The sequence below is a fragment of the Meles meles genome, chromosome 2, assembly GCF_922984935.1.
Source record: "Meles meles chromosome 2, mMelMel3.1 paternal haplotype, whole genome shotgun sequence".
Classification (NCBI taxonomy): Eukaryota; Metazoa; Chordata; class Mammalia; order Carnivora; family Mustelidae; genus Meles; species Meles meles.
Genome location: NC_060067.1, coordinates 189,245,324 through 189,268,834, shown reverse-complemented (window position 1 = coordinate 189,268,834; position 23,511 = coordinate 189,245,324). Strand labels below are relative to the sequence as shown.

Genomic DNA, 23,511 nt, shown 5'->3' with positions numbered 1-23,511 from the left:
TCACCACATGCAAGGTCATTGGTCAGTTTGAATCTGAATAATTTCCTGCCATGTTCAGAAGACAATGACATTAACAGAATAAAGTTTAGAGGTATAAAAGTTTCTCTATGACTATAGAGCATTTTAGTTACTACTGAATTTACCTGATTTCAGATAGAAAAAATAACTGTCAAAATTTTTATTTGAAGGAGATCGTATATATACAATTTGTGATGGACAGCAGTTATTTGGAAAAAATGCATAAATCTGTTCTAAGCAATGTACCAAACATATATAAAAATGGGACTTAACAGATTGTACAATTAGAGATAATATTTTTTCTCTTTTCACGTGTAAGAAATGTCACATTAATGTAAACCAACTGTGCAAAAGAAGGAAGTGTTCTATCCAAAAGAAATGAAATTACAGCATGAAACAAATGAGAAAATAATCCTTGTTTACATCTAATAGGAATAAATTAGGACAGTTAATCTTTTTGAGGAGGGCAAATATCACTCATCAACTGGTAAAATCTATCGATAATTACATTTAACCATTTTAATACTTAAATCAATACAATTTATTGCATAAATAAAATTTTATTTTATATAACACATAATTATATGTTATATTATATATTATATAAATCCACCTATTTATTTTAAGCTATTTGGCTCAGTAAATGCCTAGGGCCACACTTGGTGGGTGTGTGCCATAGCTCTCTTAGAGCATGACAAAATCTCACAAAACTGTACTTTCATTCCTAGTAGTTTAATTCTGTAACCTCCCATATTCAGTTCCCTTTCCAAGTTCCATTTCTGCATAGTTCCATCACTGTTTTGATCTCCTGATCTACTTGTTTGTCGTCTATCTTCTGTTCTTAACCCTTCCTTCCATGCTAGACTCCTCTCTTGATTCAATATTACTCGGGACTATTTCCAGGCATTCTGACATGGCTGTAGGGTTCTCCTGCATAATATGACCTCTTTGTCAACTCTGAAGATCATGTTCAATAATTCCCTGGGCATGAACTTTCCTTGCCTGGAGGATCAAGTATCTGACATAGAGTTAAGGTCTATGACTGAAATATAAACATAAATCCTGCTTTCTCCTCAAAACCTCCTTTCTAATATGGACATTATTATGCTATCCCTCTGACAAAGTCCACCCAAAAAGGAAGGAGTATCTCTGTTTTTGGCTAATGCCTTTGTATATTGCATACCCATGCCTCTTCAGAAAAATATCTATTGTCATTTGGATCCTGACTATTCCTGACATTGAATTTGATCAAGATAGATATAAATATCACAAAATATTTTATTTTATTTGATTTTCCTTACAGTTCTTTAAGATTTTATTTATTTATTTGAGAGGGAAAGAGAGAGAGAGCGCGAGCAAGCACGAACGGGGGAGTAGGCAGAGGGACAGAGAGAAGCAGACTCCCTGCTGAGCAGGGAGCTTGATGTGGGACTTGATCCTAGGACCCTGAGATCATGACATAAGCGTAAGGCAGATGTTTAACTGACTGAACCACCCAGGGGTCCCAATTTTCTTTACAACTCTTAAGCACAGGCAAATATTCTAATTTACAGGGAATCTGTTATTCCTTAATCAGGAATACATGCTCCATGGTGGGTTAGCTAGCATTCACTCAAAAATCCAAACATTTCTTAATTAACATAATAAATGAATATTCCTTCTCTTGCATAAAAAAAGATATAAATAATCCCTCAGTCTTGATCTTTGGATGGTGCTGAGACTTAAAATTTCAAAAGTGTCCTGTAACCAGTTATGGAGGTAGAAGGTTCTGGTTCCCTTATGCCCAAAGTAAATTTAATTAAATCCTGTCTCTAGAATATTATAGCATTTGCTTCAATGAACCTTTCATGTAGTATGTGGTCAGAGCACCTAGCAGGACAGAGAACTGAGATTTCATTAAGCTACAGGTTTTGAAATGTTCCCATGACTAATGGCTAATCAGTGACAGTATGTGTACCAAAGTCTAAGACTTGCCATCATTTTTTTTTATTTTTTATTTCTTATTTTTTTATAAACATATAATGCATTTTTATCCCCAGGGGTAAGGTCTGTGAATTGCCAGGTTTACACATTTCACAGCACTCATCATAGCACATACCCTCCCCAATGTCCATAACCTCCCTCCCCCTCTCCCAACCCCCCCCCCAGCAACCCTTAGTTTGTTTTGTGAAATTAAAAGTCACTTATGGTTTGTCTCCCTCCCAATCCCATCTTGTTTCATTTATTCTTCTCCTATCCTCTTAACCCCCCATGTTGCATCTCCACGTTCTCATATCAGGGAGATCATATGATAGCTGTCTTTCTCTGACTGACTTATTTCACTAAGCATGATACCCTCTAGTTCCATCCACGTCGTCACAAATGGCAAGATTTCATTTCTTTTGATGGCTGCATAGTATTCCACTGTGTATATATACCACATCTTCTTTATCCATTCATCTGTTGATGGACATCTAGGTTCTTTCCATAGTTTGGCTATTGTAGACATTGGTGTTATAAACGTTCAGGTGCACATGCCCCTTTGGATCATTATGTTTTCTATATGCAGAAAACTATAAAGTACTCTTGAAAGAAATTGAGACCCGTAACGCGTCTGCAGCCAATGACCCTCCACAAGCATCACCTGTCGGAACCACCATGCGTGAGTGTATCTCCATCCATGTGGGCCAGGCGGGCGTGCAGATGGGCAATGCCTGCTTGGAGCTCTACTGCATGGAGCACGACATCCAGCCCAATGGCACCATGCTCAGTGACAAGGCGCTGAGCAGCGGCGATGACTCCTTCAACACCTTCTTCAGTGAGATGGGGGCTGGCAAGCATGTGCCCCAGGCTGTCTTTGTGGACCTGGAGCCTGCTGTCATAGATGGGGTAAGAACTGGCATTTATAGGCAGCTCTTCCACCCTGAGCAGCTGATATCTGGCAAGGAGGATGCTGCCAACATCTATGCCCGAGGCCACTACACTGTGGGGAAGGAGATCATCGATCTTGTGCTGGAGTGAATCCGAAAACTGACAGACCAGTGCACCGGCATTCAGGGTTTCCTCATCTTCCACAGCTTTGGGGGTGGTACTGGCTCAGGCTTCACCTCCCTGTTGATGGAGCGGCTTTCTGTCGACTATGGCAAGAAGTCCAAGTTGGAATTTGCCATCTACCCCGCGCCCCAGGTGTCCACGGCTGTGGTGGAGCCCTACAACTCCATCCTGACCACCCACACCACCCTGAAGCACCCGGACTGTGCCTTCATGGTGGACAACGAGGCCATCTATGACATATGCCGGTGCAACCTGGACATCGTGCGCGCCACCTACACCAACCTCAACCGGCTCATCGGCCAGATCGTGTCCTCCATCACGGCCTCCCTGCGCTTCAACGGGCCCTCAACGTGGACCTCACGGAGTTCCAGACCAACCTGGTGCCCTACCCCCGCATCCACTTCCCCCTGGTGACCTACGCCCCCATCGTCTCGGCCAAGAAGGCCTACCATGAGCAGCTGTCAGTGGCAGAAATCACCAACGCCTGCTTCGAGCACTCCAACCAGATGGTCAAGTGTGACCCTAGCCATGGCAAATACATGGCCTGCTGCATGCTGTACCGCTGGGAAGTGGTGCCCAAGGACGTGAACGCCGCCATCGCCGCCATCAAGACCAAGCGCACCATCCAGTTTGTGGACTGGTGTCCCACAGGTTTCAAGGTTGGCATTAACTACCAGCCCCCCACAGTGGTGCCTGGTGGCGACCTGGCCAAGGTGCAGCAGGCCGTGTGCATGCTGAGCAACACCACAGCCATCGCTGAGGCCTGGGCCCACCTCGACCACAAGTTTGACCTGATGTACGCCAAACGGGCCTTTGTGCACTGGTACATGGGCGAGGGCATGGAGGAAGGAGAGTTCTCAGAGGCCCGGGAGGACCTGGCCGCCCTGGAGAAGGATTATGAAGAAGTGGGAACAGAGTCTATGGACGGCGAAGATGAAAGTGAGGAGTTCTAGGGGGTCCTGGCCCCTGCAACGCCTGGTCTCTCTACCTGGCTTTGTATTTCTCGTTCCACTGTTTCCCTAACCCCCTACCAATACAGTCAGTGTTGCAAGCGAAAAAAAAAAAAAAATGGAAAGAAAGAAATGGAAATGGAAATGGAAAATGGGAAGAAATGTTCCATGGAAATGGAAATTGTTGAAAAGGAAATGGAAAGATGTTCCATGCTCCTGGATTGGAAGAATAAATATTGTGAAAATGTTTATGCTACCTAAAGCAATCTACACATTTAATGCAATCCCTATCAAAATCCCATCCATTTTTTTCAAAGAAATGGAACAAATAATCCTCAAATTTATATGGAACCAGAAAAGACCTCAAATAGCCAAAGGAATATTGAAAAAGAAAGCCAATGTTGGTGTTATCACAATTCCGGACTTCAAGCTCTATTACAAAGCTGTCATCATCGAGACAGCATGGTACTGGCACAAAAACTGACACATAGATCAATGGAACAGAATAGAGAGCCCAGAAATAGACCCTCAACTCTATGGTTAACTAATCTTCAACAAAGCAGGAAAGAATGTCCAATGGAAAAAAGACAGCCTCTTCAATAAATGGTGCTGGGAAAATTGGACAGCCACATGCAGAAAAATGAAATTGGACCACTTCCTTACACCACACATGAAAATAGACTCAAAATGGATGACAGACCTCAATGTGAGAAGGAAATCCATCAAAATCCTTGAGGAGAACACAGGCCTCAACCTCTTCGACCTCAGCCGCAGCAACATCTTTCTAGAAACACCTCCAAAGGCAAGGGAAGCAAGGGCAAAAATGAACTGTTGGGACTTCATCAAGATCAAAAGCTTTTGCACAGCAAAGGAAACAGTTAACAAAACCAAAAGACAACTGACAGAATGGGAGAAGATATTTGCAAACGACATATCAGATAAAGGGCTAGTGTCCAAAATCTACAAGGAACTTAGCAAACTCAACACCCAAAGAACAAACAATCCAATCAAGAAATGGGCAGAGGACATGAACAGACATTTCTGCAAAGAAGACATCCAGATGGCCAACAGAAACATGAAAAAGTGCTCCACATCACTTGGCATCAGGGAAATACAAATCAAAACCACAATGAGATATCACCTCACACCAGTCAGAATGGCTAAAATGAACAAGTCAGGAAATGACAGATGCTGGCGAGGATGTGGAGAAAGGGGAACCCTCCTACACCATTGGTGGGAATGCAAGCTGGTGCAACCACTCTGGAAAACAGCATGGAGGTTCCTCAAAATGTTGAAAATAGAACTACCCTACGACCCAGCAATTGCACTACTGGGTATTTACCCTAAAGACTTGCCATCATTTTAAAAGTGATAGCGCAGCAGGGAAAACTTATGACCATGACCTTTAACCACTGATGAACACTCTTATTTATCAAAAGAACCAAATAATTATTAATGATACATAGGCTTAGGTTAGTCTGTAATAGAACAGAAAATCCTGACAAAACAAAAAATGTATATGCCAATGGACTGTTATTAGAATAACTATTAGTGGGGGCACCTGGGTGGCTCAGTGGGTTAAGCCGCTGCCTTCAGCTCAGGTCATGATCTCAGGGTCCTGGGATCGAGTCCCGCATTGGGTTCTCTGCTCAGCAGGGAGCCTGCTTCCCTTCCTCTCTCTGCCTGCCTCTCTGCCTACTTGTGATCTCTCTCTCTCTGTCAAATAAATAAATAAAATCTTAAAAAAAAAAAAGAATAACTATTAGTGTTCTCTGAGTATTTGAGTTTATTTGTTGAAGAAAAGGAAGTTACAGGAAGGAAGGAACGGAATGAAAGAATGAATTAGTGATTAGGATAGATAAAAATTAGAAAAGTTTCAATCAGTTCCACAAAACGGGAAATTGTCCTGAGAGACTCAGGATTTGGAAGGACAGCTAGTAAGGGAGTTATTATAGCCTGTAATAGCTACATATAGGGCTAGATGAGGTACATTATATAACAGTCCAAGTATGAGTGATAACTCCTACAGTCCAGGAAGATATTCAGATTAGAAAGAAAAGAGACACACTGCTTGACTTGGGTAAAAATGATAAGAATTAGATAGAAGTAACAGAAATATAGAGACAAGAACCTATTTACACTATGAGGGTTAAAATACAAATTCTAGTCATGCCCTTTCTTGTTATTAGTAATATTTTATATAGGAAATTGTGGACTATTCATTCAGTATTATTAGATGATGGTCATTTGGGGACTGTAATAATTGAAAAAGTCAATTAGAGTCAATAATTTATTAACTTTAAAGTAAAAAATTACTCATATTCTTCCTCAATTTCTCATCTTACATTATTATCCACCGTAGAGTATTTTATAAAATGAATTTATCCTAAAATGGATTAAGATGTACTTAAGGAAAAAAAATCTGCTTGAATTGCTGCCCTCAGCTTTTTCTGAAAATTTTTTCCACTGACCTTGTTTCTCTGGGAAAATGCACTTGATTTCTCTATTCCTTGTGGTCTTCTCTGAAAACAACACTGCTTCCAAGTACAGAAAGTATAGAATAATGTTTTGGTATAAATGACAATATTATTCCTAACTATCTTAAGCCTTTTTGAAAAAGATTTGATATGGTCCAAAATGCCATGCAAAACATCTCATTATCAAATAATATACACACTTCCCCTTTCTGTGAACTAGAAGCACAATTTTATCTTTTATTTGTATATATTTTTTAATGGTTTATTTATTTTTTCAGCGTAACAGTATTCATTGATTTTTGCACAACACCCAGTGCTCCATGCAACACGTGCCCTCCCTATTACCCACCACCTGGTTCCCCCAACCTCCCACCCCCTCCCCTTCAAAACCCCCAGGTTGTTTCTCAGAGTCCATAGTCTCTCATGGTTCGCCTCCCCTTCCAATTTCCCCCAACTTCCTTCTCCTCTCCATCTCCCAATGTCCTCCATGTCATTTGTTATGCTGCACAAATAAGTGAAACCATATGATGCTTGACTCTCTCTGCTTGCCTTATTTCACTCAGCACAATCACCTCCAGTCCCATCCATGTTGCTACAAAAGTTGGGTATTCATCCTTTTTTTTTTTTCTTAATAAACATATAATTTATTTTTATCCCCCGGGGGTACAGGTGTGTGAATCATCAGGTTTACACACTTCACAGCACTCACGATAGCACATACCCTCCCCAATGTCCATAACCCCCTCCCCCTCTCCCAACCCCACCTCCCCCCAGCAACCCCCAGTTTGTTTTGTGAGATTAAGAGTCATTTATGGTTTGTCTCCCTCCCAATCCCATATATTAAACTCACTATTAAATAATTTCTGCAAAAAAGTTTTTAAATTTCCGTGTAAAATGACATATTCCTATCAGAATAAAATTCCTTTTTTTAAGATTTTTATTCATTTTTTTGACACAGGGAGAGCACAAGCAGACACAATGGCAGAGGGAGAGGGAGAAGCAGGCTCCCTGCTGAGCAAGGAGCCCCATGCTGGGCTCCATCCCAGGACATGACCTCAACCAAAGGCAGATGCTTAACTGACTGAGCCATCCAGGTGCCCCTCAAAATAAAATTCTTGATGAATTCTTAATATGGCCAGTAGCACAATTTATAGAGATTTTTAATGAGAGATTCTCTCCCACATAAGATTAACTCATATAAAGCATTATACTCAATTCAATTATATTCTGTATTTATATTTCATAGTTAGATACAATATTCTATGTTGTTCATCTAAGGATACCTTCTTCTTAAATTATTTTACACATTTTATAAATAATTCTTAAAACAGCCTCAGTATCTCTTTTATAATTTGATTGCTTTGTGATTTTTTTGTTGCATATTCTTTCCTTCATAATCTTTTTTTTTTATTTAACTTTCCTTCTACTTCTTTTTTAAATAAGTTTATTCTTATCATTATTAATATGATATATCTTGTCTAAGTGTAAAACTTAAATCACAAAACTAATAAAAGAAAATATGGAACAATATCCTTTTAACTCCATGAGTTGGGAAATATATATATATATATTTTTTTTTTACGATTTATTTTTTATTTGACAGAGAGAGAGCACAAGCAGGGGGAGCAGCAGGCAGAGGGAGAAGCAGGCTCCCTACTGAGTAAGGAGCCGGATGCTGGGCTGGATTCCAGGACCCTGGGATCATGACCTGAGCTGAAAGCAGATGCTTAACTGACTGAGCCACCCAGGTGCCCCAGGAAATATTTCTTAATACTAGTCACACTCTTATCCCTAAGTCACAAATCATAAGTAGAAAAGTTGATAAAAACAGGACTTTACTCCTTTGGAATAAAATATTTGTTTTTATCAAATAATGATATCATAGACAAAGTTACCAGGTAAGTGTTTACTATCTTAAATATACCAGGCACTTCTTCAGTCATCAGGAAAAAATATGAAATCCCACTAGGAAAACTGTCAAGGTTATAGAAAAGGAAATTTGCATAAGGAAAAAACTTATTAAGATAAAGATGGCTAGTGGTAAATAAATGATCTACCTCACTAATAGATTAATAAAAATTTAAAATACACAAAATGGTATGACGTTCACTGGTTGGAGTTTCACCTGAAGAACCATGTCCAGGATCTGGTAAAACTAAATATATTTACAATTCAGCACCTAGATATATCTCAAAATATATCAGAGAAACACCCTCTCTCTCTTGTTCTCCCTCTCCCTTTCCCTCTCACGTACATGTACATACACATACGCAAAAAAAAAACACACACAATGAAATCTAGTATGCTACATAAATGATTAAATTAACTACAATGTTAATTATGGAATCAAATAGTTGGACCAAACTAGGAAGCCATCTATGAAAATACATAAGCAAAGACGTTGTCAGAAAGTACCGACCAGATGGATAGCACCATCGACAGATGTTCAATTAAACAGAGTAGGGAAAAATAGGAAAAAGAAAGCAATAAAATGTAAGCTTAAAACCAATTATATAAGTTAAACACACAAAGAAAATGATATATGTGTATACATATATATACACCTATTCATATGCACATATGTACTTATATGGATGAATATATATCCCAGAAAATGTAAGAAAAGTCCACTGGAAGCACACTTCTAAATACAATAAAGGACAGACCTATGAGAGAGTGTTAGGGTTTGTCTGAAATATAAAAATAAGCCCAAGTAAGGCTTTCCAAAGACTGATGTTGATATTGTACCATTTGCTGTGATTAACAAAACGCTGTATGTTTGAAACATAAAAAGAAAACATAAATGAAATAAAGAAAAAGACTAATTATGTATTAAGAGTATTAACTCTCTTTCACAATAGATACAATTTCTTGCATTAATTTTGATATGTCTTCCACTGTTTTATATAAAGAACTCTATGTGGAAACTATAAAGATCATAATATATGTGCATATTCAAATAACACGAGATTATTTGAAATTTTTTTAAGTGTTACCTTTTGAATACTCTTAAAAACAAAATACTTTTACATAAATAACAACAAAGCTTATAAAGTCCAGAAAGACACTAGATAGATATCTATGAAACCAATGGTTCTTAAACCATACTCTGGAAAACTCTTAACTACTCTGAAGATGTGTCAAGTTATCTATAAGCAAAAAGGTTTATGTATTTTTTTTTTTTTACTTTTTTTCATTTCTACCAAACAATGAAAATTTACATTGCTACCACATATAGTTTAATATCAAGAAAGCCCTTGGCTTCTAAAATGTTTGAAAGTTAGTCTAGAAAATAACTACTCATTCAGGTCCATGTCCTAAATCTAATCACCTCAAGTCCCTCATCAACATGGAAATTACTACTAGGATTTAGAAGAAAGACCACAGAACTTCGTGTGATGCACACCCTTCTATGAAAAGACCATCCATGAGGTATGTGTAGTTCTGCTTAGCGTTAGAAAACTCTTTTGCTTAACTTGAGTCCTCACAAGAGAAACAATTTACTTGTGAGTTTTACATGGCACAGAGTAACTAAGGTAATAAATTAGACTATGCCATAGTTATGGAGCCGGAGTACTTCCAAATATATATACTTTCAAGGAAAAAAGTTGGTATTTCTGCCATTCTCAGATAATCTATAACAATTCAATAATCTTAAATTATGTCTCATAAAAAATTCAAACCAATACCATAAAGGTTATTTTTATTCTGCCTGGAAACCTGATGCTAGTTTTACACATGTTAGTGGGTCACTGAAATATGAATCACTTGTCTATATAATAATGGTACTTTACTTTAGACAGGAACCTCCAAGACAAGGAATCTACTATTTCCCACAGTGGTTTTTACGGCTTCCTGTTAATTATTTAAAAGTACTTGTATATCTATGTACTAAGTGTCTCCAGTAACTAACCTGTGCTTGTTTGTTAAATCTGCTTTGATGGAATTTTTCATGAGAAGCCTTAGTCTGAATTTTTTAAAGCCTCTCAGGGCTAAGAAGTCACGCCAAGGACTCACCAGAGAGAGCACAGGTAGAGCGGCAGGCAGAGAGAGAGAGAGGGAAGCAAGCTCCCCGCCAAGCGGAGAGCCCAACGTGGGACTCGATCCCAGGACCTGAGATCATGACCTGAGCTGAAGGCAGCGGCTTAACCCACTGAGCCACCCAGGCGCCCCAATGATGTTGTTCTTAATATAGAATAAAAACCTATTTGAGTTCATTAGGTTATGTCTTCCTTAACCTCCTCTACATTGGGGTGCATGCAAGCTACGTCGATAGAAAAACTAATAATCATGACATATACAACCAGGGGCAAATAATAGCAATACTGGGGATAAGAATAGTTTACTAACTATAAAGTATTAATAATGCTTTTTGGAAAGGATAATTTAGGAAAAATTTTATGTTAGTTTGAAACCTGGGAAATTGATGTACTTTTTTTTGTTTGTTTTGGTTTGGTTTGGTTTGGTTTTGGTCAAAACCAGAAAAATAAGGAACACTATAAAAGAAAATTTCTGGCTTCTTTCTGGCTGTTGCACACTGAAGTTTGACTGAAAAAGACTGTTAATTCAATTTTTAACATCTTTTTGATATGCTGACAAGAACAATTTGTAACAATTACACAATATAGTTATATATTGTGGCAACTTTACTTAAATTATTTTTACCTAAGTTCCTGCATTGGTATTCAAAATGTTCATGTTTGGAAAGACAGATTAAGGTATTTATTTTGAAAATAAGGAGAAAAAAGTTCATTTATTCAACAAATATTTACCTATTCGTCATTGTATAATAGGCACTGAGACTGAGGAAATGGCAAAGTCTCCATGAGGCCACATTCTATGAAGGACCATGACAAACAAGAAAACACATGAATGGGTAAGATACACGTTTTTACCAAGGTTCACAGAACCTAGTCAAAACTGTTAGCAAATGTAAATACAAATCAAGAATACAAAGTTTCTGATATTCTGAATTCCCAGAATTTTAATTACACTTATAAGAGACCAAGAAGTGGTTATTTAATTTCAGACTACCTTGTTTCATGGTCTTCAAATTTTTTTATTCCAGATTAATATTCTCTTCCTAATTATTTTGTAAGATCCTGATGACACGGGCCACATATGTCATTATTTCTGTCACAGAGCCTATGGCAATGCTTAGTGTAAAACTAGGACTCAAGTGAAATGGATCAATTTTTCCAAGATTATTAAGGAAAGGTTTGAAAATCACTTGCACCAAGTTGATTAAGTTTCTTGTTTATAGAATTAATCCATTCAGTTAATTATTTTACTTTACTTCCAGACTACTCTTTCTGTCAATTACTGTAATTTTCAATTGCAGAGCCCAAATTATAGAAGGTTTGTTATATATATCAACCTGTCCCAAAGTCATGGTTACTTTCTGAAGTTAAGAAGTAACTGAATCTACCCATCCATTTACTCCCCCAAATAAATCCCATTTATACAATTCCTTTAGAAAGATTTAAACTGAGAAATTCCCTGTTTTAACGTTGTAATGTCTTTTTTCTATTGAGTAGAAATCTGTCTCATTTAAATTGCACTTGTTCTTTCAAAAGCTGAAAAATTACCTTAACTTCCCCACATCTGGTTCCTCCATGCTAAACATTCACATAATACTATTTTTCAGTAAACTTTGTAAAATAATATGATTTGTTAGGCTTCTAAAACATAAATACTTAAGTTTGGGGAATTCTCTGTTGACTAACAGGTCAAATGTTGAATTGAGAAAATAAGATGATTCTAATTAAAAGGCATGGTGTTACCTACCGAGGTAATCTGACCATCCTGTTTTAAGCACTTTAGTTTATCCATCTTGTGCTCATAAACATCCCTCAATTCTGTCCACCCAGAATCAAAAATTCTCCATGTGTTCTTTGTGTAATATATACTGAAACCTCATATTTAACAACAGACTTCTACCAACAGCCAATAGTTGAATCATGCTTTTAATAATAATTTAGCTTTATTAACCATAATAGAGCCTGTACTCAGTTAATTCCTCTGTAATACATGGATTTCTGTGAAGGTAACGATATTCCCACCATGTTCTTAATAATCAGGTATATTACCTAAATACAAAATGTTATACATATTATACCTCCCACCTTATTTAAGTTACTAAACTTCTACATCTATTTAGTCTTTCCAGGCTTCTATCATCTTCAAAACCAACAATGTCTTTCCTATACTCACTTAATCAATGATAAAAATGGTTAACTCTCGGTTAAGGTAGTATATCTCCAATTTGCAATGATTTCCATCAACACACATTAAGATATATTCATTCAGCTGACTAAAATCCATTACACATTCCTCACATCACCATTTAATATGTAATAATACCAGGGAACAACTTGTCAAATTTCTTTTTTGACTAAATATTTGTGATATTTCCTCAAAACTTATTTTTAGTAAATTTATAATTTAGTAAATTTCTAAATATACAGTTCTCTTAAGTGCATGCAAACCTTTTGTTTAATAACATCCTCAAAATTTTGAGTGAGATGAATATTTTTTAATAGCTAAATCTGGGGCTTTGGTCCGTATTTTGAAAGTCAGTAGACAGACACTTTATGACAGACATTAACAGAAGATATTTGCAAATGACATGACAGACAAAAGGTTGATACCCAGGATCTATAAAGAACTTCTCAAACTCAACACACACAAACTAGATAATCATATCAAAAAATGGGCAGAAGATATGAACAGACAATTCTCCAATGAAGACATACAAATGGCTATCAGACACATGAAAAAATGTTCATCAACACTAGCCATCAGGGAGATTCAAATTAAAACTACATTGAGATACCACCTGACACCAGTTAGAATGGCCAAAATTAGCAAGACAGGAAACAACATGTGTTGGAGAGGATGTGGAGAAAGGGGAACCCTCTTACACTGTTGGTGGGAATGCAAGTTAGTGCAGCCACTTTGGAGAACAGTGTGGAGATTCCTTAAGAAATTAAAAATAGAGCTTCCCTATGACCCTGCAATTGCACTGCTGGGTATTTACCCCAAAGATACAGATGTAGTGAAAAGAAGGGCCATCTTTACCCCAATATTCATAACAGCAATGGTCACGGTCGCCAAACTGTGGAAAGAACCAAGATGCCCTTCAACGGACGAATGGATAAGGAAGATGTGGTCCATATACACGATGGAGTATTATGCCTCCATCAGAAAGGATGAATACCCAACTTTTGTAGCAACATGGATGGGACTGGAAGAGATTATGCTGAGTGAAATAAGTCAAGCAGAGAGAGTCAAGTATCATATGGTTTCACTTATTTGTGGAGCATAACAAAAAATTTGGAGGACAAGGGGAGATGGAGAGGAGAAGGGAGTTGAGGGAAATTGGAAGGGGAGGTGAACCATGAGAGACTGTGGACTCTGAAAAACAATCCGAGGGTCTTGAAAGGGTGGGGACTGGGAGGTTGGGGGAGCCAGGTGGTGGGTATTATGGAGGGCACGCATTGCATGGAGCACTGGGTGTGGTGCAAAAACAATGAATTCTGTTACGCTGAAAAGAAATAAAAAAAAAAAAAAGAAAAAGAAAGAAAGCATTGCTAAAATTGAGGCTGAGTTACTCATTTTTTTAGACCACCTGTTCCATAATTTCTTTAAATTTCTGAGTTTCTATTATGGTATCTATTACTATGAAAAGAGGATAACGATATCATGATATGCCTGATGTCATGTGAAAAATTATTTAGCTTGATTATACTGTACTTTAATACACTTATTAAAAAACCAAATTGTATTTTTCAGATCTGTAAATACAACAGATTCTAGAAGATATGTGACTTTACGCAATAACCTTAAAATACCCACAATAACAAATATATTCAGCAATCTATACTAGAACAGTTGTCCCAAAATTCCAACAATCAGATCACTAAGTTGTTCGTAAGTAATAAAATAATCTTAATTTCACTATGATGGTATATATTAGATATATATGCTCCTGCATGTGTGTTTTGTTTTAAGAAGTGGGGGACAGTGATCATTTTACCTGTCCTCATCAAACTAGAAGCATTCAAAATCTCTGTCATGTTTCAGGTTTATTTTATTTCTGTCTTCTGAAAGATGATGCAGTGAGCAGAAAACAGCTGTGGGCAATGGGAATAATTCAAAATGTCAATGATCACTATAGTGTCCAGATCTGGTTAGTTAGATTCTAGCGGCTCACATTTCTAATCTACTGCCTTTCATTCTACTGCATTCCAACAAAATACATTCTACTACATTCCAACAAAATCAGTGAATCCTGACTGATTTACTGCTTTCCATATCTCACAGAATATGTGACACCACTGCCCCTTCTTCCTCTGAAAAGACAGAATGAAATCAAATCCTGGTTACCAAAGAATCTACTGAATGAAGAGTAGCTCCACAATAAAGAGATAATAAAAAGAGCATTTGGTAAACAAGAAAAAGACATAGCAGGTTGTCAGTCATATAATCTCTGGCAGTTAAACATGAATTGCCAATAATTTGTTAATTTAAGAATAAGATATAATAATTTTGATAAAAATAAAATTTCAGAAATGATGAACACTTCCATGGAGAAATTTAACTTCAGTTCTCATAACAAAACCTGGTTTCAGAAGTGCTTTACTGATTACGTAAGTAGTTTGTTAGAATGAGAATATATTTTGAAATATATATACATAGGACCATAGAGTACTAATGTCTGAAGTAGTTTATATATACATAATATATAATATACATTATTTTTACCTCTTTCAACTTACCTCTTTCATTTATTTCGTAAGAATTAATTAGGTATAGAAACTGAGCATATCTTATATCCTACATGGAAACTTGAATAAAACTTCAAAAGAATAAAAGTAAAAATTAATACGTAGTAGGATTTTATTTATACTGAAATGATAAAACGATAGTGCAAAGGTCAAAAGATTTTTTTTTTTTTAAGATTTTATTTTTTTTTTTTATTTATTTGACAGAGAGAGATCACAAGTAGACAGAGAGGCAGGCAGAGAGAGAGAGGGAAGCAGGCTCGCCGCTGAGCAGAGAGCCCAATGCGGGACTCGATCCCAGGACCCTGAGATCATGCAAAGGTCAAAAGATTTTAAAATAATGATATTATTCTAATAAATGATCACTTAAGCTATTTGTTTCTTCATTTACATATAAAAAGGTGAAGAGTAGTTGCATTAATGTTATGTATGCATCTATTTTATGTACATCTATTTTTTCCTGGTTTATAGACATTTTAGGAAAATAAATAAGTAAAAAGGACAAAATGTTTTAAATAATAATAAAGTTAAACAGCAAACTACATGTCCTCATATCAGGGAGATCATATGATAGTTGTCTTTCTCCGATTGACTTATTTCACTAAGCATGATACGCTCTAGTTCCATCCACGTCGTCGCAAATGGCAAGATTTCATTTCTTTTGATGGCTGCATAGTATTCCATTGTGTATATATACCACATCTTCTTTATCCATTCATCTGTTGATGGACATCTAGGTTCTTTCCATAGTCTGGCTATTGTAGACATTGCTGCTATAAACATTCGGGTACACGTGCCCCTTCGGATCACTATGTTTGTATCTTTAGGGTAAATACCCAGTAGTGCAATTGCTGGTATGATCTCCCTGATATGAGGACATGGAGAAGCAACATGGGGGGGTAGGGAGATAGGAGAAGAATAAATGAAACAAGATGGGATTGGGAGGGAGACAAACCATAAATGACTCTTAATCTCACAAAACAAACTGGGGGTTGCTGGGGGAAAGTGGGATTGGGAGAGGGGGAGCGGGCTATGGACATTGGGGAGGGGAGGCGAACCATAAGAGACTATGGACTCTGAAAAACAACCTGAGGATTTTGAAGGGTCAGGGGTGGGAGGTTGGGGCAACCTGAGGGTTTTGAAGGGTCAGGGGTGGGAGGTTGGGGGAACAGGTGGTGGGTAATGGGGAGGGCACGTTTTGCATGGAGCACTGGGTGTTGTGCAAAAAGAATGAATACTGTTACGCTGAAAAAATAAATAAAATGAAAAAAAAAGCAAACTACAGATAAAACAGGAAAACATACTTTTCAAAGTCTTTCTCTTAAGATTATATACATTAGACAGCGCCACTTTGCTACTGTTTCACTTAATGACTTAAAAGCAAAGTTACAGTTTGTAGTTTTTTTTAATGCATGTAAGATACCAAAAATGACATAAGGCTCCAAAAGCACAGTCTTCTAGATGGACAAAATTCATAAAATGTCCTTTAGAAGAATATAAAATCCATCTCACTTCAGCATAGGAATGATTAGATATTACTATATACTGTAGGTTTAGAGCTATATATATTTAGAATATATATTCTTTCTAATGTTTCATTTTGATGAAACATTTCAAGTAACTGTCCATCTCAAATGAGGACAAAATAATTCAGAATATAGTAATGATGTTTCCAAGTTGTCATGGTTACTTGCTTGTCAAATAATGTTTCTAACTCATACACCATGTCTGTCAGCAATAGAACAGCACAGCAAAACTCTCAAAGTCACCATTCACCTGAGAAGGCCAAGATAAAAATGTCAAAAATGATGGCACATATACAGATCTTGGCAGCAATTTGAAATACCGCTCTTTTGCCAGAACCCAGAAGCTTCCAGAATTAATGAAAAATGAAATTTTGAGTTGAATGTGATCTCAACAGGAATGAAATACATCTATCTTTCTATCTCTTTGGAGAACTACCAACAGTGTCTCCTTGCATCAGATCTGCTTCCAATTCTTAATTAGGTTCCATAAAGGAAAAAGACTAACATTGCACAGTGAGAATAAATTGTATAGCTGCCCGCTTAATCACTCCTGTTTGATTTAGATTAATGATTTACTTTGTTTGTTCTACTTAATAAAAATATTATGATAAATTTTAATAATCCACAGTATCATAAATATGTCTGATGTGGTAAAGTGAATAAAAACAAAAATCATGTAGGAAGGTATATATATTGGCAGTATCTTCATAATTCATTTTCATTTAATTAAAAAGAGAAACCACAACCTAATTGTTCACTGTATTTTTTAAAAATTAGGATCTTGATATCAGCAAACATATTTGTATGACTTAAAAAACAAAATGTAAGTAATTAACACATGCTGGTAATATGTAGAAAAATAAGTATTTATGTATCTTCTTATTAAAATTCTAAATATCCAGACCAATATTACCTAAACTGTATGCCAAAAATGTGGTCTTTGAAAACAGGGCGCAGAGGAAAAAAAATCTGGGAAAATTACATTTATGAAGATTCACAATTCATCTTCACATGTTAAAGGTTTTGAAATGTTTGAGCAAAATATAACAATATAGTTTAACTTCATTTTGTAATATCTTTGTTCATAATAAATGTTCAACATATAAGCATAAAAAGCTTAATGTTTCCCAAAAAGACTCTACTAAAAAGTCGCTGCAACAAAAGGATGCAGTAAGTCTGTCCTTCAGACAGACTTTCCTCCACCTTAGTGCTGCACATTTATTTAGTTTGTCAAGAAACTTAAGTAAAATCTATTTTTACATCCATTATGGTAAATTTTTTATGTGACATATTTAATAAATGACCACACTATACTCTTTAAACAAATATTTGTATATAATAACAGGTCTCAGAAAAATATCAGTCAGAAATCGATGTGGGAAAATGGCAGCAGGTAGGAAAGGCAACAAAGAGTTCTTTAGTAATAGGTTTTCCAAACGAAGTGGCTTAAAAGAAAAATCAATACAGCTCTCTGGTCATTAGAGTGATAAAATTAAAGCTATCTTGTTTCACAGCAGCCCCTAGAACAACTGATTTTCATAAATGTGAGAAGGGGAAAAGAATCAGGTTTGTAGAAGAATAAACAAAAATGTTCTAGCTTAGAGCATAATCATAAAAATCACATTTCCCCCAGATTTATAGAGGTATAATAGGCAATTTAAAAACTGTGTATATTTAAGGCATACAACATGATGATTTGGTATATGTATACATTGTGAAATAATATCTACAATCAAGCTAATTAACATACCCATCACCTCACATAGTAACCATTTTCTTTTTCACATTTTTAGTAGTATATAAAATTGAAAAATTTATGGAGGATCACTAGTACATTTATAAGAGTGCATCCTTTTTAAAGGTATGAGAGATTATTCAGAAACGTGTTTGGAGAAATTGTCTAACCTACAATCATACATACATATATGCAAGGTGTACACACACATCTGCAAGTACATGTGAAATGTAAATGCGCTGACATCATAAACAATATAAGGGAGTAAGAAGGGCATAGATATCTTAATTCTCATTTCTGTATCCCTCAGCTCTGCATCCCTCAGCTTTACTCCTAATTCCTTCTCACACTGGCAATTGTAGTTTCTTCTACACATCCTTTATCCATGGTTACATCTGAAAGCTCTTATGTCAGGTGAGTCTTCTCTGTTCACCAGCATTTACCAGCCAGCAAAGAAACGTATTTGGCTAACAACTGTTTGGTTACACATAAGGTACGATGAAAAATCCCTACAGAATATAAAAGTGCCTACATTACAGGTAGACCAAGAGAGTTCCTTTAGTTGCAGTACCTAAGTTCCAAGAATAATACCTGCCACAATAATACTTTAAAATCTAAATGAAAAAAAATAAGAAACCACAAAAAGGCATTTGAAATAATCTACAAAATGCTCTTTCAAATGTTGTTCCACAAATCTTACCCAACAAGTTGGTTAAAGGTAAGGGAAGACAGATACTCCATAAATATTAGTAATTCCTTGCATACTATTGAAAAACACATTATTCTTTTTGGCACCCTAAGGAGCTATTTTGGAAAATGCTGTTGTTATATTCACAATTCAGAAGGTCTCACATTATGGAAGTTGCTACTTAGTTAGAAGCCAGCCCAGTAGTCCCCCACATCACTGCTATTAGATTGCTAACACTGCAAAACTTTTGTAAGCAAAAGGAGGATTGCCAGGTGGCTTCATTTGGAATTGAGCACGACAAGGCAGGAAACAACAAATGTTGGAGAGGATGTGGCGAAAGGGAAATCCTCTTACACTATTGGTGGGAATGCAAGTTGATACAGCCACTTTGGAAAACAGTATGGAGGTTCCTCAAAAAGTTAAGATTGGAGCTACCCTATGACCCAGCAATTGCACTACTGGGTATTTACCCCAAAGATATAGACATAGTGAAAAAAAGGGGCACAGGCACCCCAATGTTCATAGCGGCAATGTCCACAATTCTCACACTGTGGAAGGAGACAAGATGCCCTTCAACAGATGAATGGATAAAGAAGACGGGGGTCCACATACACAATGGAATACTATTCAGTCACTAGAAAGGATGAATACCCACCACTTGCACCAACATGGACGGAACTGGAGGAGATTACACTAAGTGAAATAAGTCAGGCAGAGAAAGACAATTACCATATGGTTTCATTTATATGTGAAACATAATGAATAGCATGGAGGACATTAGGAGAAGGAGGGGAAAAATGAAGGTGGGGGGGTAGTCAGAGAGGGAGATGAACCATGAGAGACCATGGACTCCAGGAAACAACTGAGGATTTCAGAGGGGAGGAGGGTAGGTGGATGTGTTAGCCTGTTGATGGGTATTAAGGAGGGCATGTACTACATGGAGCACTGGGTTTACATGCAAACAATGAATCATGAGACGCTGTATCAAAAATTAATGATGTACTTTATGGTGACTAACTTAATAAAATAAAATAAAAAATAAATAAATAAACTGGTCTTGTTATAAAAAAGGAATTGAGCATGACACATATCTGCTACTTCTCACCTGTGGGTCTTAAAAAACATTTTTTTTTCAGCCAGCAAAAGCTCTTTCATATCTATTCTATTGTTTTTTCCAATCCTTTTCCTAGAGTTCAAAGATTAGAAAAAAAAAATACGGCTATCTTCCATCGTGCTAAAGGTGTACAAAGTTTATACGCATCTAAGTAAATAGCACCATACAAAAATATGTGTAAATTCAATAACAAACCTTTGGGAGAAAAATCTGTTTATATATGTCTATCAGTATTTATGCAATTTAACTTGAGAGATTGGGCATTCAAGAAATAAAATATATTTCTAGTAAATGTTAGCCATTTTAACATGTTTTCCAGTAGATTGATAAACTGTTGGGATTTTTTAAAATAATTAAACAATAATTAGATTTTGTATTTAAAGTACAAATTAAACATTACTATATTGTACACATAAGTTTGTAAAATAATAGCAGTACTACCTTTATACTATAAAAATTAAAAACTTTTTTGCATGGAAGATAAACTTTTAAAAAATGAGTTTAAAGTACATTCCATGAGCAATTGGTAAATAATAAAGTTAGAGATCAGATTTCTAAAAAAGGTCTTTGATCTCTTATCTATGCCTTAAAATTATAAAATATTTATAGCAATAATTATGCTGTTTAGATAATATAGGTATAGCATAAAGAAACAAAGTAAGAGTCAATGCTCAAGAAAGCAAAAATTGTTGACACCCCAAACAACAAACAATAACTTATAGTGAAATATGTGAGAAACAAAGGCAGAAGAAAAATTATTAAATTTCCTCACTTCTTAGAGCCCACTGATAAAAGTCCTTGAAACAGGCAGAGTGGCATTCCTCAAGGGATTCAGCTGCCTCGATGCTACTACTTTGCTAATGGCAAAGGCAGTCTCAGCCTGACCCTCCAGGATCCTGTTAAGTCTACCTTAACATATAAAAATTCTTTTAGAAATGTCCTTTATCTCTACCCCTCAGGATACATGTTGGCAATCATCCCCAAGCATATGACCCACTGATATACATCTGAAGGGTCTCATGACTAAGCTTTTATTAGACAGTAATAAATGACCTTTTCCCAATAACTGCAAGCTACCTCAAGGTCCTGGAAACCTTGCTTCCAAATTCCTTGGAGAGTTTCACTATCCCTAACTAATGGGGCCACTCCTCATGACCACGGTGCAGCTCTTTCTGCCCACAAGTCCTGTCCCTGTGCTTTAATAAAACCAGATGTCTCAAGAATTCTTTCTTGGCCATTGGCTTCAAACCCTAACATCTTTCCTACATCAGGGACTGCATGATAGACGTCTCACCATGATATAGATACCATGGAAGAGAAGAAGGAAATAACAACCCTACGTTTGTGGAAATAAGTAACTGTGTTACTGTGCCAGTCTATTTTTTCAAGTATGCCCCAAATTTACCAGTGACCTTACCACACTATGAACTATAACTGGTATAAAACAGTACTTGATTATGGAGGATCATATTCTGTAATCCATATATAAAATTTAACAAATCTTCCTTTAAGGGAAAATAAGCATCTGACTTTGTTATTTTGTAGTTTTATAACTAAGATCCCATTCTGTGAGATGGCACCATTTTTTATTTTTATTTTGCCCATCTAGACATGAACAGAGTTCTCTTTTTGTACAAAAAATAAAAAATCATTACAGGTAACGAGTCCTGTATAAGTAAGTGCCATTAATCTGTACTCATAAGCATGTAGGTACATCAGAGGGTTTGGTGGGTGCATATAACAATGGAAGCGTAACTATTTTCAAAAGAACAACATCGAGTCTTTTGGTTATTTAAGAACATTGTTTCCTTAATTATATCTACTGCAGGTCTGTGCATAATATCCTTATTTAGTATCAGAAGAAGCAGTCATACTCAAGGCATAATATGAGTAGGACTTTCCATTAAGCAATATAATTTTGGAAGTAGTCACATCTTTCCAAACGGACAGTTTGAATTTACATCAGATTCATTATATAATATGTCCTGGTGTACTTAGCAGGTACAGCTATTAGCTAATCAAAAAGTTCTCTCTGCCTGAATTATCAGTCATAAATTATATTTTCACTGCAATCTTATCATTATAATTAATTTTATTTAATGCTTTATTGACAAAAACAACTTAAATAAAATGTTGAAAATTCCAGTAACAAGGTAGCTCACTTAAACATGAGATTTTCTTTTTGGCTGAATTATGATTCTTCTTTTTTCCATTGTAACTTTAACCATGCAGATGGAAAATTTATTGAAGGTATCCTGAATACCAAGTTCATTCCTAACTCAGAGGTTCCTACAAAGTTTAATCAATACAATGACTGAGCAAGAATGACTGTCCAAAAATCATTTCTAGTAATATAACACTAAGATTAGATTCTTTATTTGAATCTTCAATTCTTCCATTGGTTTAGACATTTCATGGTGATCTATTGATCCATGGCAAACACCTTTTATTATAAATTGACCAACCAAATGCCGACTCTGTCAGTTCTGAACTATGCATTAATAGATCACTAACTTTGCATCCTATTCTGTATATATAAGGTTCTAGAACACTTACAATGGGACTGAACTGAAAGAGAAGTCAAGGAGAGATTACGTATTTATAATTGTGTATTCTTCTCAATGTGCATGCATTCTGACTCCGTTTGAAAACAGCTAAATGATTTTTTTTGCCTTTACTATTTTGTACCACCTGTACTTTTCTCACATCATTGAAGTAATTAAGAAGTGAGTGTGTAAAATATGGAACCATAAAACAACATATTTGTTTGCTTTTAACCTTTCAGGATGCTTTCAGTTTCATTATTTTATATGAATCTTAGTAAGTTTCTACAGGATATTAGAGCAGTTAATATTAAACTTGTAATTATTTCAGATAAGAAAAATATATCTATAAAAGGAAACCAAAACTTTTGCCCTCTTGATAAATACTATAGATAGTATACTTTTGGTTATTAATACCATAGGTAGTAGCAGAGTCAAGGATTCTATTAAAAGTGATTGTCTTATTTTATACTTGATATTCAAGAAGATACTATGCAGTCTTCATAAGGGACAAAAGAGGTGAACATCCTCCAGCTGGCTTCTTCCCAAGTTTCTTTATCTATCCTTTTCAGGGAGAATTGAAGTGAGCAAAGGGATGCAACTGAAGTAAGTAAAGCAGCAGAGAATCTATCACCACGGTT

At 36.1% G+C, this 23,511-nt stretch overlaps 1 protein-coding gene and 1 pseudogene across 1 annotated transcript in view; one reads left to right on the top strand and one right to left on the bottom strand.

The window, feature by feature from the left end:
- SGCZ (sarcoglycan zeta) overlaps positions 1-23,511 on the bottom strand; it is a 1,157,176-nt gene that overhangs the window by 835,592 nt on the left and 298,073 nt on the right. The window lies entirely within an intron of this gene.
- On the top strand, positions 2,647-4,048 carry LOC123937589 (annotated as a pseudogene).